The sequence below is a fragment of the Oryctolagus cuniculus genome, unplaced genomic scaffold, assembly GCF_964237555.1.
Source record: "Oryctolagus cuniculus unplaced genomic scaffold, mOryCun1.1 SCAFFOLD_56, whole genome shotgun sequence".
In the NCBI taxonomy this organism is placed as follows: Eukaryota; Metazoa; Chordata; class Mammalia; order Lagomorpha; family Leporidae; genus Oryctolagus; species Oryctolagus cuniculus.
Genome location: NW_027208224.1, coordinates 775,714 through 793,627, shown reverse-complemented (window position 1 = coordinate 793,627; position 17,914 = coordinate 775,714).

Below are 17,914 nucleotides of genomic sequence, written 5' to 3'. Positions count from 1 at the left end.
CTGAGTTTCACTGCGATTTTCAGGTTAATTCAGTCAGAATTCCACAGGCAGTGAGCTGGAGCAGAGGATGAATCCAGCTACCGCCGGTTTCCTTGTGACTAATAAGGCCAAATGTCATTATGGATTCTTGCATTTCTTTGGATTTCTTCTCTGATTTCCTATTTATCATGGTTTGTAATGAATTTTCTGATGTGAGCTTTGGTTTTATGGCTGCAATATGGAGTTCAGAGCACCGGGGGAATGGTCTTTTTCAAACAGGGCACAGCAGTTGGCCTGCTCCAATTCTGGCTTGCTGTCATTGTTGTGGGTGCCTCAGCCGATATGTGGTTTGTGAGCGGCAATTTCCTAAATGTTTTCTGGGTCTGAGTTGGTTTTGCCTTCTTCCTACCTAAATTTTGTATTCTGATGCCATACAAACAAGAGTTTCGGCAGAGTAGCCATTATGAAATAGAAAAACACAACAAATAGGCTTTTGAAGCTTAGAAATCTACAGGTAACACGACCAAGGTGAGATTTGTGTTTTGCAAAATCAAATGGAACACTTTGGCTGAGGTGACAGATATTAATTGCCTCCAAACTGAGTTTCACTGCGATTTTCAGGTTAATTCAGTCAGAATTCCACAGGCAGTCAACTGGAGGGGTGAATGAATCCGCGAACAGCCGGCTTCCATGTGACTAAATCAAGCCCAATAACATTACGGATTCTTGCATTTCTTTGGCTTTTTTCTCCTTTTTCTTATTTATCATGGTTTGTAATGAATTTTCTGATATGAGCTTTGGTTTTGAGGCTGCAAAATGGAGTTCAGGGAGCAAGAGGAATGTTCTGTTTCAAACAGGGCACAGCTATTGGCCTGCCTCAATTCTGGCTTGCTTTCATTGTTTGGGATCCTCAGCTGATTTGTGGTTTCTTGAGTGGCAATTTGCTAAATGTTTTCTGGGTCTGAGTTGTTTTTCCCTTCTTCCTTCCCAAATTTTGTATTCTGACGCCATACAAACAAGAGTTTGGGTAGAATAGCCATTATGAAATAAAAAACACAACAAATAGGCATTTGAAGTTTAGAAATCTACAGGTAACACGACCAAGGTGAGTTTTTGTGTTTTGGAAAATAAAATGGAACACTTTAGCTGAGGTGACAAATATTAATTGTCTCCAAAATGAGTTTCACTGCTATTTTGAGGTTAATTCAGTCAAAATTCCATAGGCAGTCAGCTGGAGGGGTGGATGAATCCGGGAGCAGCCGGTTTCCTTGCGACGATATCAAGCCCGATATCATTACGGATTCTTGCATTTCTTTGTCTTTTTTCTCCTTTTTCTTATTTATCATGGTTTGTAATGAATTTTCTGATGTGAGCTTTGGTTCTGAGGCTGGCATATTGAGTTCAGGGTAAAAGAGGAAGGTTCTTTTTCAAACAGGGTACAGCTGTTGGCTTGCTCCAATTATGGCTTGCTGTCATTGTTTTGGGTGCCTCAGCCGATTTGTGGTTTCTTGAGTGCCAATTTCCTAAATGTTTTCTGGGTCTGAGTCGGTTTTGCCTTCTTCCTTCCCAAATTTTGTATTCTGACGCCATACAAACAAGGGTTGGTATGATGCAATACAAGCAAGATTTTGGACAGAGTAGCCATTATGAAAGAAAAAAAAAAAACACAGCAAATTGACCTTTCAGGATTAGAAATCCATAGGCAACACAACCAAGGTGAGATTCTGTGTTTTGGAAAATGACATGGAACGCTTCTGCTGAGGGGACAGATTCTAATTCCCTCCAAATGGAGTGTGAGAGCGATTTTGAGGTGAATTCAATCAGAATTCCAAAGTCAGTCTGTGGAAGGGGGGGATGAATCTGGAAACAGCCAGTTTCTTTGTGTCTAAATCCTGCCAAATATCACAAAGGACTCTTGCATTTCTTTGGCTTTTTCACATTTCCCTTATTTATCATGGTTTGTAATGAATTTTCTGATGTGAGCTTTGGTTTTGAGGCTGGCATATTGAGTTCAGGGCACAAGAGGAAGGTTCTTTTTCAATCAGGGCACAGCTGTTGGCTTGCTCCACTTCTGGCTTGCTGTCATTGTTTTGGGTGCCTCAGCCGATTTGTGGTTTCTTGAGTGCCAATTTCCTAAATGTTTTCTGGGTCTGAGTCGGTTTTGCCTTCTTATTCCCAAATTTTGTATTCTGATGCAATACAAGCAAGATTTTGGAGAGTAGCCATTATGAAAGAAAGAAAAAAAAAAAACACAGCGCATTGCCCTTTCAGGATTAGAAATCTACAGGCAACACGACCAAGATGAGTTTCTGTGTTTTGGAAAATGACATAGAACGCTTCTGCTGAGGGGACAGATTCTAATTCCCTCCCAAATGAGTGTGAGTGCGATTTTGAGGTGAATTCAATCAGAATTCCAAAGTCAGTCTGTGGAAGGGGGGGATGAATCTGGAAACAGCCAGTTTCTTTGTGTCTAATTCCAGCCAAATATCACAAAGGACTCTTGCATTTCTTTGGCTTTTTCACATTTCCCTAATTTATCATGGTTTGTAATGAATTTTCTGATGTGAGCTTTGGTTTTGAGGCTGCAATATAGGGTTCAGGGCACCGGAGGAATGGTCTTTTTCAAACAGGGCACAGCTGTTGGTGTGCTCCAATTCTGGCTATTGTCTTTGTTTTGGGTGCCTCAGCTGAAATTTGGTTTCTTGAGTTTCACTGCGATTGTCAGGTTAATTCAGTCAGAATTCCACAGGCAGTCAGCTTTAGTGGTGGATGAATCTGGGAACAGCCGGTTTCCTTGCAACTAAATCAAGCCCTATATCATTATGGATTCTTGCATGTTTTTGGCTTTTTTTTCTTTTTTTCTTATTTATAATGGTTTGTAATGAATTTTCTGATGTGAGCTTTGGTTTTGAGGCTGGCATATTGAGTTCAGGGCACAAGAGGAAGGTTCTTTTTCAATCAGGGCACAGCTGTTGGCTTGCTCCACTTCTGGCTTGCTGTCATTGTTTTGGGTGCCTCAGCTGATTTGTGGTTTCTTGTGTGGCAATTTCCTAAATGTTTTCGGGGTCTGAGTTGGTTTTGCGTTCTTCCTTCCCAATTTTTGTATTCTGATGCAATACAAGCAAGATTTTGGACAGAGTAGCCATTATTAAAGAAAAAAAAAAAAACACAGCAAATTGACCTTTCAGGATTAGAAATCCATAGGCAACACAACCAAGGTGAGATTCTGTGTTTTGGAAAATGACATGGAACGCTTCTGCTGAGGGGACAGATTCTAATGCCCTCCAAATGGAGTGTGAGAGCGATTTTGAGGTGAATTCAATCAGAATTCCAAAGTCGGTCTGTGGAAGGGGGGGATGAATCTGGAAACAGCCAGTTTCTTTGTGTCTAAATCCTGCCAAATATCACAAAGGACTCTTGCATTTCTTTGGCTTTTTCACATTTCCCTTATTTATCTTGGTTTGTAATGAATTTTCTGATGTGAGCTTTGGTTTTGAGGCTGGCATATTGAGTTCAGGGCACAAGAGGCAGGTTCTTTTTCAATCAGGGCACAGCTGTTGGCTTGCTCCAATTCTGGCTTGCTCTCATTGTTTTGGGTGCCTCAGCCGATTTGTGGTTTCTTGAGTGCCAATTTCCTAAATGTTTTCTGGGTCTGAGTCGGTTTTGCCTTCTTATTCCCAAATTTTGTATTCTGATGCAATACAAGCAAGATTTTGGAGAGTAGCCATTATGAAAGAAAAAAAAAAAGCGCATTGCCCTTTCAGGATTAGAAATCTACAGGCAACACGACCAAGATGAGTTTCTGTGTTTTGGAAAATGACATAGAACGCTTCTGCTGAGGGGACAGATTCTAATTCCCTCCAAATTGAGTGTGAGTGCGATTTTGAGGTGAATTCAATCAGAATTCCAAAGTCAGTCTGTGGAAGGGGGGGATGAATCTGGAAACATCCAGTTTCCTTGTGTCTAAATCCAGCGAAATATCACAAAGTACTCTTGCATTTCTTTGGCTTTTTTCTCTTTTTTCTTATTTATCATGGTTTGTAATGAATTTTCTGATGTGAGCTTTGGTTTTGAGGCTGGCATATTGAGTTCAGGGCAGAAGAGGATGGTTCTTTTTCAATCAGGGCACAGCTTGTTGGCTGGCTGCAGTTCTGGCTTGCTGTCCTTATTTTGAGTACCTCAGCCGATTTGTGGTTTCTTGTGTGGCAATTTCCCAAATGTTTTCTGGGTCTGAGTTGGCTTTGCCTTCTTCCTTCCCAAATTTTGTATTCTGATGCAATGCCAAGAAGAGTTTGTACAGAATAGCCATTATGAAATAAAAAACACAACAAATAGGCGTTTGAAGCTTAGAAATCTACAGGTAACATAACCAAGGTGAGTTTTTGTGTTTATGAAAATAAAATGGAACACTTTGGCTGAGGTGACAGATATTAACTGCCTCCAAACTGAGTTTCACTGTGATTTTCAGGTTAATTCAGTCAGAATTCCACAGACAGTCAGCTGGAGGGATGGATGAATCCGGGAACAGCCGGTTTCCTTGTGACTAAATCAAGCCTTATATCATTATGGATTCTTGCATTTTTTTGGCTTTTTTCTCTTTTTTCTTATTTATCATGGTTTGTAATGAATTTTCTGATGTGAGCTTTGGTTTTGAGGCTGGCATATTGAGTTCAGGCACAAGAGGAAGGTTCTTTTTCAATCAGGGCACAGCTGTTGTCTTGCTCCAATTCTGCCTTGCTGTCATTGTTGTGGGTTCCTCAGCTGACTTTTGGTTTCTTGAGTGCCAGTTTCCTAAATGTTTTCTGGGTCTGAGTCGGTTTTGCCTACTTATTCCCAAATTTTGTATTCTGATGCAATACAAGCAAGATTTTGGAGAGTAGCCATTATGAAAGAAAAAAAAAAAAAACACAGAGCATTGCCCTTTCAGGATTAGAAATCTACAGGCTACACGACCAAGATGAGTTTCTGTGTTTTGGAAAATGACAAGGAACCCTTCTGCTGAGGGGACAGATTCTAATTCCCTCCAAATTGAGTGTGAGTGCGATTTTGAGGTGAATTCAATCAGAATTCCAAAGTCAGTCTGTGGAAGGGGGGGATGAATCTGGAAACAGCCAGTTTCCTTGTATCTGAATCCAGCCAAATATCACAAAGGACTCTTGCATTTCTTTGGCTTTTTCACATTTCCCTGATTTATCATGGTTTGTAATGTATTTTCTGATGTGAGCTTGGTTTTGAGGCTGCAATATGGAGTTCAGGGTACTGGAGGACCTGTCTTTTTCAAAGAGGGTACAGTTGTTGGCTTGCTGCAATTCTGGCTTGCTGTCATTGTTTTGGGTTCCTCAGCCAATTTGTGGTTTCCTGTGTGGCAATTTCCTAAATGTTCTCTGGGTCTGAGTTGGCTTTGCCTTCTTCCTTCCCAAATTTTGTATTCTGATGCAATACAAGCGAGATTTTCGACAGAGTAGCCATTATGAAATAAAAAACACAACTAATAGGCGTTTGAAGCTTAGAAATCAACAGGTAACATGACCAAGGTGAGTTTTTGTGTTTTGGAAAATAAAATGGAACACTTTGGCTGAGGTGACAGATATTAATTGCCTCCAAACTGAGTTTCACTGCGATTTTCAGGTTAATTCATTCAGAATTCCACAGGCAGCAGCTGGAGGGGTGGATGAATCCGTGAATAGTTGGTTTCCTAGTGACTAAATCAAGCCCTATATCATTATGGATTCTTGCATTTTTTTGGCTTTTTTCTCTTTTTTCTTATTTATCATGGTTTGTAATGAATTTTCTGATATGAGCTTTGGTTTTGAGGCTGGCATATTGAGTTCAGGGTACAAGAGGAAGGTTCTTTTTCAATCAGGGCACAGCTGTTGGCTTGCTCCAATTCTGGCTTGCTGTCCTTGTTTTGGGTGCCTCAGCTGACTTTTGGTTTTTTGAGCTGCAATTTCCTAAAAGTTTTCTGGGTGTGAGTCAGTTTTGCCTTCTTCCTTCCCAAATTTTGTATTCTGATGCAATACAAGCAAGAATTTGGTCAGAGTAGCCATTATGAAATAAAAAACACAACAAATAGGTGTTTGAAGCATACAAATCTACAGGTAACATGACCAAGCTGTTTTTGTGTTTTGGAAAATGAAATGGAACATTTTGGCTGAGGTGACAGATATTAATTGCCTCCAAACTCAGTTTCACTGCGATTTTCAGGTTAATTCAGTTAATTCAGTTAGGATTCCACAGGCTTGCATTTCTTTGGCTTTTTCACATTTCCCTAATTTATCATGGTTTGTATGAATTTTCTGATGTGAGCTTTGGTTTTGAGGCTGGCGTATTGAGTTCAGGGCACAAGAGGAAGGTTCTTTTTTAATCAGGGCACAGCTGTTGGCTTGCTCCACTGCTGGCTTGCTGTCATTGTTTTGGGTGCCTCAGCTGATTTGTGGTTTCTTGTGTGGCAATTTCCTAAATGTTTTCGGGGTCTGAGTTGGTTTTGCCTTCTTCCTTCCCAATTTTTGTATTCTGATGCAATACAAGCAAGATTTTGGAGAGTAGCCATTATGAAAGAAAAAAAAAAAAACACAGCAAATTGACCTTTCAGGATTAGAAATCCATAGGCAACACAACCAAGATGAGATTCTGTGTTTTGGAAAATGACATGGGACGCTTCTGCTGAGGGGACAGATTCTAATTCCCTCCAAATGGAGTGTGAGAGCGATTTTGAGGTGAATTCAATCAGAATTCCAAAGTCAGTCTGTGGAAGGGGGGGATGAATCTGGAAACAGCCAGTTTCTTTGTGTCTAAATCCTGCCAAATATCACAAAGGACTCTTGCATTTCTTTGGCTTTTTCACATTTCCCTTATTTATCATGGTTTGTAATGAATTTTCTGATGTGAGCTTTGGTTTTGAGGCTGGCATTTTGAGTTCAGGGCACCGGAGGAATGGTCGTTTTCAAACGGGGCACAGCTGTTGGCCTGCTCCAATTCTGGCTATTGTCTTTGTTTTGGGTGCCTCAGCTGAAATTTGGTTTCTTGAGTTTCACTGCGATTGTCAGGTTAATTCAGTCAGAATTCCACAGGCAGTCAGCTTTAGTGGTGGATGAATCTGGGAACAGCCGGTTTCCTTGCAACTAAATCAAACCCAATATCATTATGGATTCTTGCATTTCTTTGGCTTTTTTCTCCTTTTTCTTATTTATCATGGTTTGTAATGAATTTTCTGATGTGAGCTTTGGTTTTGAGGGTGCAATATGGAGTTCAGGGCACAAGAGGATGGTTCTTTTTCAATCAGGGCACAGCTGTTGGCTTGCTCCACTTCTGGCTTGCTGTCATTGTTTTGAGTGCCTCAGCCGATTTGTGGTTTCTTGTGTGGCAATTTCCCAAATGTTTTCAGGGTCTGAGTTGGCTTTGCCTTCTTCCTTCCCAAATTTTGTATTCTGATGCAATGCAAAGAAGAGTTTGTACAGAATAGCCATTACGAAAGAAAAAACACAACTAATACGCGTTTGAAGCTTAGAAATCTACAAGTAACACTACCAAGGTGAGTTTTTGTGTTTTGGAAAATCAAATGGAACACTTTGGCTGAAGTGACAGATATTAATTGCCTCCAAACTGAGTTTCACTGTGATTTTCAGGTTAATTCAGTCAGAATTCCACAGGCAGTCAGCTGGAGGGGTAGATGAATCCAGGAACAGCCGGTTTCCTAGCGACTAAATCAAGCCCTATATCATTATGGATTCTTGAATTTCTTTGGCTTTTTTCTCTTTTTTCTTATTTATCATGGTTTGTAATGAATTTTCTGATGTGAGCTTTGGTTTTGAGGCTGGCATATTGAGTTCAGGGCACAAGAGGAAGGTTCTTTTTCAATCAGGGCACAGCTGTTGGCTTGCTCCTCTTCTGGCTTGCTGTCATTGTTTTGGGTGCTCAGTGACTTTTGGCTTCTTGAGCGGCAATTTCCTAAATGTTTTCTGGGTCTGATTTGGTGTTGCCTTCTTCCTCCCCAAATTTTGTATTCTGATGCAATACAAACAATAGTTTGGACAGAGTAGCCATTATGAAATAAAACACACAACAAATAGGATGTTGAAACTTAGACATCTACAGGTAAAACAACCAAGGTGAGTTTTTCTGTTTTGGAAAATCAAATGGAACACTTTGGCTGAGGTGACAGATATTAATTGCCTCCAAACTGAGTTTCACTGCGATTTTCAGGTTAATTCAGTCAGAATTCCACAGGCTGTCAGCTTGAGGGGCGAATGAATCCGGGAACAGCCGGTTTCCTTGCGACTAAATCAAGCCCAATATAATTAGGGATTCTTGCATTTCTTTGGCTTTTTTCTCATTTTTCTTATGTATCATGGTTTGTAATGAATTTTCTGATGTGAGCTTTGGTTTTGAGGCTGGCATATTGAGTTCAGGGCACAAGAGGAAGGTTCTTTTTCAATCAGGGCACAGCTGTTGGCGTGCTCCAATTCTGGCTTGCTGTCATTGTTTTGGGTGCCTCAGCTGACTTTTGGTTTCTTGAGTGAAAATTTCCTAAATGTTTTCTGGGTCTGAGTTGCTTTTGCCTTCTCCCTTTTGAAATTTTGCATTCTGACACAATACAAACCAGAGTTTGGGCACAGTAGCCATTATGAAATAAACAACACAACAAATTGCGTTTGAAGCTTAGAAATCTGCACGTAGCATGACCAAGGTGAGTTTTTGTGTATTGGAAAATAAAGTGGAACACTTTGGCTGAGGTGACAGATATTAATTGCCTCCAAACCGAGTTTCACTGCGATTTTCATGTTAATTCAGTCAGAAACCACAGACACTCAGCTGGGAGGTGTGGATGAATCTGCAACCAGCCAGCAATAAGAGAATAAATCAAGCCCAATATTACTAAGAACTCCTGCATTTCTTTGGCTTTTTTCTGATTTTTCTTATTTATCATGGTTTGTAATGAATTTTCTGATGTGAGCTTTGGTTTTGAGGCTGGCATATTGAGTTCAGGGCACAAGAGGAAGGTTCTTTTTCAATCAGGGCACAGCTGTTGGCGTGTTCCAATTCTGGCATCCTGACATTTTTTTGGGTGCATCAGCTGATTTGTGATTTCTTGAGCGGCAATTTCCTAAATGTTTTCTGGGTCTGAGTTGGTTTTGCCTTCTTCCTTCCCAAATTTTGTATTCTGACACAATACAAACAAGAGTGTGGCCAGAGCAGCCATTATGAAATAAAAAACACTACACATAGGTGTTTGAAGCTTAGAAATCTACAGATAACACGACCAAGGTGAGTTTTTGTGTTATGGAAAATAAAATGGAACACTTTGGCTGAGGTGACAGATATTAATTGCCTCCAAACTGAGTTTCACTGCGATTTTCAGGTTAATTCAGTCAGAATTCCATAGGCAGTCAGCTGGAGGGGTGGATGAATCCGGGAACAGCCCGTTTCCTTGCGACTAAATCCAGCTCAATATCATTATGGATTCTTGCATTTCTTGGCTTTTTTCTCATTTTTCTTATGTATCGTGATTTGTAATGAATTTCCTGATGTCAGCTTTGGTTTTGAGGCTGGAATATGGAGTTCAGGGTCCCGGAAGAATGGCCTTTTTCAATCAGGACTCAGCTGATTGCCTCCTCCAATTCTGGCTTGCTGTCATGGTTTTGGGTGCCTCAGCTGACTTTTGGTTTCTTGAGTGGCAATTTCCTAAATGTTTTCTGTTTCTGAGTTGGCTTTGCCTTCTACCTTCCCAAATTTTGTATGTGATGCAATACAAGGAAGATTTTGGACAGAGTAGCCATTATGAAATAAAAAACACAACAAATAGGCGTTTGAAGCTTGGAAATCTATAGGTAACATGACCAAAGTGAGTTTTTTTGTTTTGGAAAATAAAATGGAACACTTTGGCTGAGGTGACAGATATTAATTGTCTCCAAACCGAATTTCACTACCATTTTGAGGTGAATTCAGTCAGAATCCCTATTCACTCAGCTGGGAGTTGTGGATGAATCTGGAAACAGCTGTTTACTTAGGAATAAATCAAGCCCAATATCACTAAGAAAACTTGCATTTCTTTGGCTTTTTTCTGATTTTTCCTATTTATCATGGTTTGAAAAGAATTTTTTGATGTGATCTTTGGTTTTGTGGCTGGCATATTGAGTTTAGGGCACAAGAGGAAGGTTCTTTTTCAATCAGGGCACAGCTGTTGGCTTGCTCCAATTCTGGCTTGCTGTCATGGTTTTGGGTGCCTCACCTGATTTGTGGATTCTTTTTCTGCAGTTTCCTAAATGTTTTCTGGTTCTGATCGGATTTGCCTTCTTATTCCCAAATTTTGTATTCTGACGCAATACAAGCAAGATTTTGGACAGAGTAGCCATTATGAAAGAAAAAAAAAACACAGTAAATTGCCCTTTCAGGATTAGAAATCTACAGGCAACACGACCAAGATGAGTTTCTGTGTTTTGGAAATTCACATGGAACACTTCTGCTGAGGGGACAGATAGTAATTCCCTCCAAATTGAGTGTGAGTGCGATTTTGAGGTGAATTGAGTCAGAATTCCAAAGTCAGTCTGTGGAAGGGGGGGATGAATCCAGAAACAGCCTGTTTCCTTCTGTCTAAATCCAGACAAATACCACAAAGGACTCTTGAATTTCTTTGGCTTTCTCAGATTTCCCTTATTTATCATTGTTTGTAATGATAATTTTTTTAGAGCATTGGTTTTGAGGCTGGAATATGGAGTTCAGGGCACTGGATTAATGGTTTTGTTCAATCAGGGCACAGCTGTTGGCTTGCTCCAATTCTGGCTTGCTGTCATTGGTTTGGGTGCCTCAGCCGATTTGTGGTTTCTTGAGCAGTAATTTGTTAAATATTTTCTGGGTCTGAGTCGGTTTTACCTTCTTCCTTCCCAAATTTTGTATTCTGATAAAATACAAGCAAGATTTTGACAGAGTAGCCATTATGAAAGAAAAAATAACACAGCAAATTGCCCTTTCAGGATTAGAAATCTACAGGCAACTCGACCAAGATGAGTTTCTGTGTTTTGGAAAATGACATGATACCCTTCTGCTGAGGGGACAGATCCTGATTCCCTCCAAATTGAGTGTGAGTGCGATTTTGAGGTGAATTCAATCAGAATTCCAAAGTCTGTCTGAGGAAGGGGATATGAATCTGGGAACAGCCAGTTTCCTTGTGTCTGAATCCAGCCTAATATCACAAAGGACTCCTGCATTTCTTTGGCTTTTTCACATTTCCCTTATTTATCATGGTTTGTAATGAATTTTCTGATGTGAGCTTTGGTTTTGAGGCTGGAATATGGAGTTCAGGGCACAGGAGGAATGGTCTTTTTCAAACAGGGCACAGTTGTCGCCTTGCTCCCATTTTGCCTTGCTGTCATTGTTTTCGGTGCCTCAGCTGACTTTTGGTTTCTTGAGCGGCAATTTCCTAAATGTTTTATGGGTCTGAGTTGGTTTTGGCTTCTTCCTTCCCAAATTTTGTATTCTGCCACAATACAAACAAGAGTTTGGGCACGGTAGCCATTATGAAATAAAAAACACAACAAATAGGTGTTTGAAGCTTAGAAATCTACAGGTAACACGACCAAGGTGAGTTTTTGTGTTTTGGAAAATAAAATGGAAGCTTTGGCTGAGGTGACAGATATTAATTGCCTCCAAACTGAGTTTCACTGCAATTTTCAGGTGAATTCAGTCAGAATTCCACAGGTAGTCAGCTGGAGGGGGGGATGAATCCGGGAACAGCCGGTTTCCTTGCAACTAAATCAAGCCCAATATCATTATGGATTCTTGCATTTCTTTGGCTTTTTTCTCATTTTTCTTATTTATCATGGTTTGTAATGAATTTTCTGATGTGAGCTTTGGTTTTGAGGCTTGAATATGGAGTTCAGGCACTGGATTAATGGTCTTTTTCAATCAGGGCACAGCTGTTGGCTTGCTCAAGTTCTGGATTGCTGTCATTTTTTTGGTGCCTCAGCTGACTTTTGGTTTCTTGAGCAGCAATTTCCTAAATGTTTTCTGAGTCTCAGTTGGATTTGCCTTCTTCCTTCCCAAATTTTGTATTCTGACGCAATATAAACAAGAGTTTGGACAGAGTAGCCATTATGAAATAAACAACACAACAAATATGCATTTGAAGCTTAGAAATCTACAGGAAACACGACCAAGGTGAGTTTTTGTGTTTTGGAAAATCAAATGGAACACTTTGGCTGAGGTGACAGATAGTAATTGCCTCCAAACCGAGTTTCACTGCGATTTTCATGTTAATTCAGTCAGAAACCACAGACACTCAGCTGGGAGGTATGGATGAATCTGGAAACAGCCATTAACAAGGGAATGATTCAAGCCCAATATCACTAAGAACTCCTGAATTTCTTTGGATTTTTTAGGATTTTTCTTATTTTTCATGGTTTGTAATAAATTTTCTGATGTGAGCTTTGGTTTTGAACCTGCAAGATGGAGTTCAGGGCACCAGAGGAATGGTCTTTTTCAATCAGGTAACAGCTGTTGGCTTACTCCAATTCTGTCTTCCTTTCAAGGTTTTGGGTGCCTCAGTGTCCTTCAGTTTCTTGAGCGGCAATTTCCTAAATGTTTTCTGAATCTCAGTTGGTTTTGCCTTCTTCCTTCCCAAATTTTGTATTCTGACGCAATACAAACAAGAGTTTGGACAGAGTAGCCATTTTGAAATAAACAACACAGCAAATAGGCATTTGAAGCTTAGAAATCTGCAGGTAACATGACCAAGGTGAGGTTTTGTGTTTTGGAAAATCAAATGAAACACTTTGGCTGAGGTGACAGATATTAATTGCCTCCAAACTGAGTTTCACTGCGATTTTCAGGTTAATTCAGTCAGAATTCCACAGGCAGTCAGCTGGAGTGGTGGATGAATCCGGGAACAGCCGGTTTCCTTGTGTCTAAATCCAGCCAAATATCACAAAGGACTCTTGCATTTCTTTTTTTTTTCACATTTCCCTTATTTATCCTGGTTTGTATTGAATTTTCTGATGTGAGCTTTGCTTTTGAGGCGGCAATATGGAGTTCAGGGCACCAGAGGAATGGTCTTTTTCAAACAGGGCAGAGCTGTTGGCTTGCTCCACTTCTGGCTTGCTGTCATTGTTTTTGGTGTCTCAGCTGACTTTTGGTTTCTTGAACGGCATTTTCCTAAATGATTACTGGGTCTGAGTTGATTTTGCCTTCTTTCTTCCCAAATTTTGTATTCTGATGCAATACAAACAAGAGTTTGTTTACAGTAGCCATTATGAAATAAGCAACAAAACAAATAGGCGTTTGAAGCTTATACATCTACAGGTAACACGACCAAGGTGAGTTTTTGTGTTTTGGAAAATACAATGGAACACTTTGGCTGAGGTGACAGATATTAATTGCCTCCAAACAGAGTTTCACTGTGATTTTCAGGTTAATTCAGATAGAAATCCACAGGCAGTCAGCTGGAGGGGTGGATGAATCCGGGAACAGCCGGTTTCCTTACGACTAAATCCAGCCCAATATCATTATGGATTCTTGCAATTCTTTGGCTTTTTTCTCATTTTTCTTATTTATCATGGTTTGTAATGAATTTTCTGATGTGAGCTTTGGTTTTGAGACTGCAATATGGAGTTCAGGGCACTGGATTAATGGTCTTTTTCAATCAGGGCACAGCTGTTGGCTTCCTCAAGTTCTGGCTTGCTTTCATTGTTTTCGGTGCCTCAGCTGACTTTTGGTTTCTTGAGCGGAAATTCGGTAAATGTTTTCTGAGTCTCAGTTGGTTTTGCCTGCTTTCTTCCCAAATTTTGTATTCTGACACAATATAAACAAGAGTTTGGACAGAGTAGCCATTATGAAATAAAAAACACAACAAATAGGCGTTTGAAGCTTAGAAATCTACAGGCAACATGACCAAGGTGAGATTTTGTGTTTTGGAAAATAAAATGGAACACTTTGGCTGTGGTGACAGATATTAACTGCCTCCAATCAGCTTAATTCTGTCAGAATTCCACAGGCAGTCAGCTGGATGGGTGGATGAATCCGGTAATAGCCGGTTTCCTTGTGACTAAATGAATTCCAATATCATTATGGATTCTTGCATTTCTTTGGCTTTTTTCTCATTTTTCTTATTTATCATGGTTTGTAATGAATTTTCTGATGTGAGCTTTGGTTTTTAGGCTGGCATATTGAGTTGAGGTCACAAAAGAAAGGAACTTTTTCAATCAGGGCACAGCTGTTGGCTTGCTCCAATTCTGGCTTGCTGTCATTGGTTTGGGTGCCTCAGCCGATTTGTGGTTTCTTGAGCGGCAATTTCCTAAATGTTTTCTGGGTCTCAGTTGGTTTTGCCTTCTTCCTTCCCAAATTTTGTATTCTGACGCAATACAAACAAGAGTTTGGACAGAGTAGCCATTATGAAATAAAAAACACAACAAATAGGCATTTGAAGCTACAGGTAACACGACCAAGGTGAGATTTTGTGTTTTGCAAAATCAAATGGAACACTTTGGCTGAGGTGACAGATAGTAATTGCCTCCAAACTGAGTTTCACTGCAATTTTCAGGTTAATTCAGTCGGAATTCCACAGGCAGTCAGCTGGAGGGGTGGATGCATCCGGGAACATCGGGTTTCCTTGTGACTAAATCAAGGCCAATATCATTATGGATTCTTGCATTGCTTTGGATTTTTCTCATTTTTCTTTTGTATCATGGTTTGTAATGAATTTTCTGATGTGAGCTTTGGTTTTGAGGCTGGCATATTGAGTTCAGGGCACAAGAAAATGGTTCTATTTCAAACAGGGCACAGCTGTTGGCTTGCTCCAATTCTGGCTTGCTGTCATTGTTTTGGGTGCCTCAGCTGATTTTGGTTTCTTGAGCGGCAATTTCCTAAATGTTTTATGGGTCTGAGTTGGTTTTGCCTTCTTCCTTCCCAAATTTTGTATTCTGAGGCAATACAAACAAGAGTTTTGACAGAGTAGCCATTATGAAATAAAAAACACAACAAATAGGCGTTTGAAGCTTATACATCTACAGGTAACAAGACCAAGTGAGTTTTTGTGTTTTGGAAAATAAAGTGGAACACTTTGGCTGAGGTGACAGATAGTAATTGCCTCCAAACTGATTGTCACTGCGATTTTCAGGTTAATTCAGTCAGAATTCCACAGGCAGTCAGTTGGAGGGGGGGATGAATCTTGGACGAGCCGATTTCCTTGCGACTAAATCAAGCCCAATATCATTATGGATTCTTGCATTTCTTTGGCTTTTTTCTCATTTTTCTTATTTATCATGGTTTGTAATGAATTTTCTGATGTGAGCTTTGGTTTTAAGCTGGCATATTGAGTTCAGGGCACAAGAGGAGGGTTGTTTTTCAATCAGGGCACAGCTGTTGGGTTGCTCCAATTCTGGCTTGCTGTCATTGTTTTGGGTGCCTCAGCTGATTTGTGGATTCTTGAGTGGCAATATCCTAAATGTTTTCTGGGTCTGAGTTACTTTTGCCTTCTTATTCCCAAATTTTGTATTCTGATGCAATACAAGCAAGATTTTTACAGAGTAGCCATTATGAAAGAAAAAAAAAAAAAAGCAAATTGGCCTTTCAGGATTAGAACTGTACAGGCAACACAATCAAGATGAGTTTCTTTGTTTTGGATAGTGACATGGACCCCTTCTGCTGAGGGGACAGATACTAATTTCCTCCAAATTGAGTGTGAGTGCAATTTTGAGGTGAATTCAATCAGAATTCCAAAGTCAGTCTGTTTAAGGGTGGGATGAATCCTGAAACAGCCAGTTTCCTTGTGTCTAAATCCAGCCAAATATCACAAAGGACCCTTGCATTTCTTTGGCTTTTTCACATTTCCCTTATTTATCATGGTTTGTTATGAATTTTCTGATGTGAGCTTTGGTTTTGAGGCTGCAAAATGGATTTCAGGGTACAAGAGAATGGTTCTTTTTCAATCAGGGCACAGCTGATGGCTTGCTCCAATTCTGTCTTCCTGTCATTGTTCTGCATGCCTCAGCTTACTTTTGGTTCCTTGAGCAGTAATTTCCTAAATATTTTCTGGGTCTGAGTTGGTTTTGCCTTCTTCCTTCCCAAATTTTGTATTCTGATGCAATACAAACAAGAGTTTGGACAGAGTAGCTATTATGAAATAAAAAGTGCAACAAATAGGCGTTTGAAGCTCAGAAATCTACAGGTAACACGACCAAGGTGAGTTTTTGTGTTTTGGAAAATAAAATGGAACACTTTGGCTGAGGTGACAGATATTAATTGCCTCCAAACTGAGTTTCCCTGCGATTTTCAGGTTAATTCCATCAGAATTCCGCAGGCATTCAGCTGCAGGGGTGGATGAATCCAGGAACAGCCGGTTTCCTTGCGACTAAATCAAGCCCAATATCATTATGGATTCTTGCATTTCTTTGGCTTTTTCTCATTTCTCTTATGTATCATGGTTTGTAATAAATTTTCTGATGTGAGCTCTGGTTTTAAGGCTGGCATATTGGGTTCAGGGAACAAGAGGATGGTTCTTTTCAATCAGGGCACAGCTGTTGGCCTCCTCCAATTCTGGCTTGCTGTCAATGTTTTGAGTGCTTCAGCAAATTTGTGGATTCTAGTGTGTCAATTTACCAGATGTTTTTTGGGTCTCTGTTGGTTTTGCCTTCTTCCTTCCCAAATTTTGTATTCTGATGCAATACAAACAAGAGTTTGGACAGAGTAGGTATTATGAAATAAAAAACACAACAAATAGGCGTTTGAAGCTTAGAAATCCACAGGTAACACGACCAAGGTGAGTTTTTGTGTTTTGGAAAAGAAAATGGAACACTTTGGCTGAGGTGACAGATATTAATTGCCTCCAAACTGAGTTTCACTGTGATTTTCAGGTTAATTCAGTCAGAATACCACAGGCAGTCAGCTGCAGGGGTGGATGAATCCTGGAACAGCCTGTTTCCTTCGAGTGAATCAAGCCCAATATCATAATGGATTCTTGCATTTCTTTGGCCTTTTTGTTATTTTTCTTATTTATCATGGTTTGTAATGAATTTTCTGAGGTGAGCTTTGGTTTTGAAGCTGCAATATGGAGTTCAGGATCCGGGGGAATGGTCTTTTTCCTTTTTTTTTTTTTCTTGACAGGCAGAGTGGACAGTGAGAGAGAGAGACAGGGAGTAATTTCTTCTTTTGCTGTTGGTTCACCCTCCATTGGCCGCCGCGGCCAGTGTGCTGCGGCGGGCGCACCGCGCTGATCCGATTGCAGGAACCAGGAGCCAGGTGCTTTTCCTGGTCTCCCATGGGGTGCAGTGCCCCAGCACTTGGGCCATCCTCCACTGCACTCCCTGGCCACAGCAGAGGGCTGGCCTGGAAGAGGGGCAACCAGGACAGAATCCGCACCCAGACCGGGACTAGAACCTGGTGTGCTGGGGCCGCTAGGTGGAGGATTAGCTTAATGAGCCGCGGAGCCGGCTGGGAATGCTCTTTTTCAAACAGGGCACAGCTCTTGGCCTGCTCCAATTCTGGCTTGCTGTCATTGTTTTGGGAGCCTCAGACGATTTGTGGTTTCTTGAGCGGCAATATCCTAAATGTTTTCTGCGTCTGAGTTGGTTTTGCCTTCTTCCTTCCCAAATTTTGTATTCTGCCACAATACAAACAAGAGTTTGGGCAGAGTAGCCATTTTGTAATGAAAAACACAGCAAATAGGCGGTTGAAGCTTAGAAATCTACAGGTAACACGACCAAGGTGAGTTTTTGTGTTTTGGAAAATCAAATGGAACACTTTGCCTGAGGAGACAGATATTAATTGCCTCCAAACGGAGTTTCACTGCGATTTTCAGGTGAATTCAGTCAGAATTCCACAGGCAATCAGCAGGAGCGGTGGATGAATCCGGGAATAGCCGGTTTCCTGGTGACTAAATCCAGCCCAATATCATTATGCATTCTTGCATTTCTTTCGCTTTTTTCTCATTTTTCTTATTTATCATGGT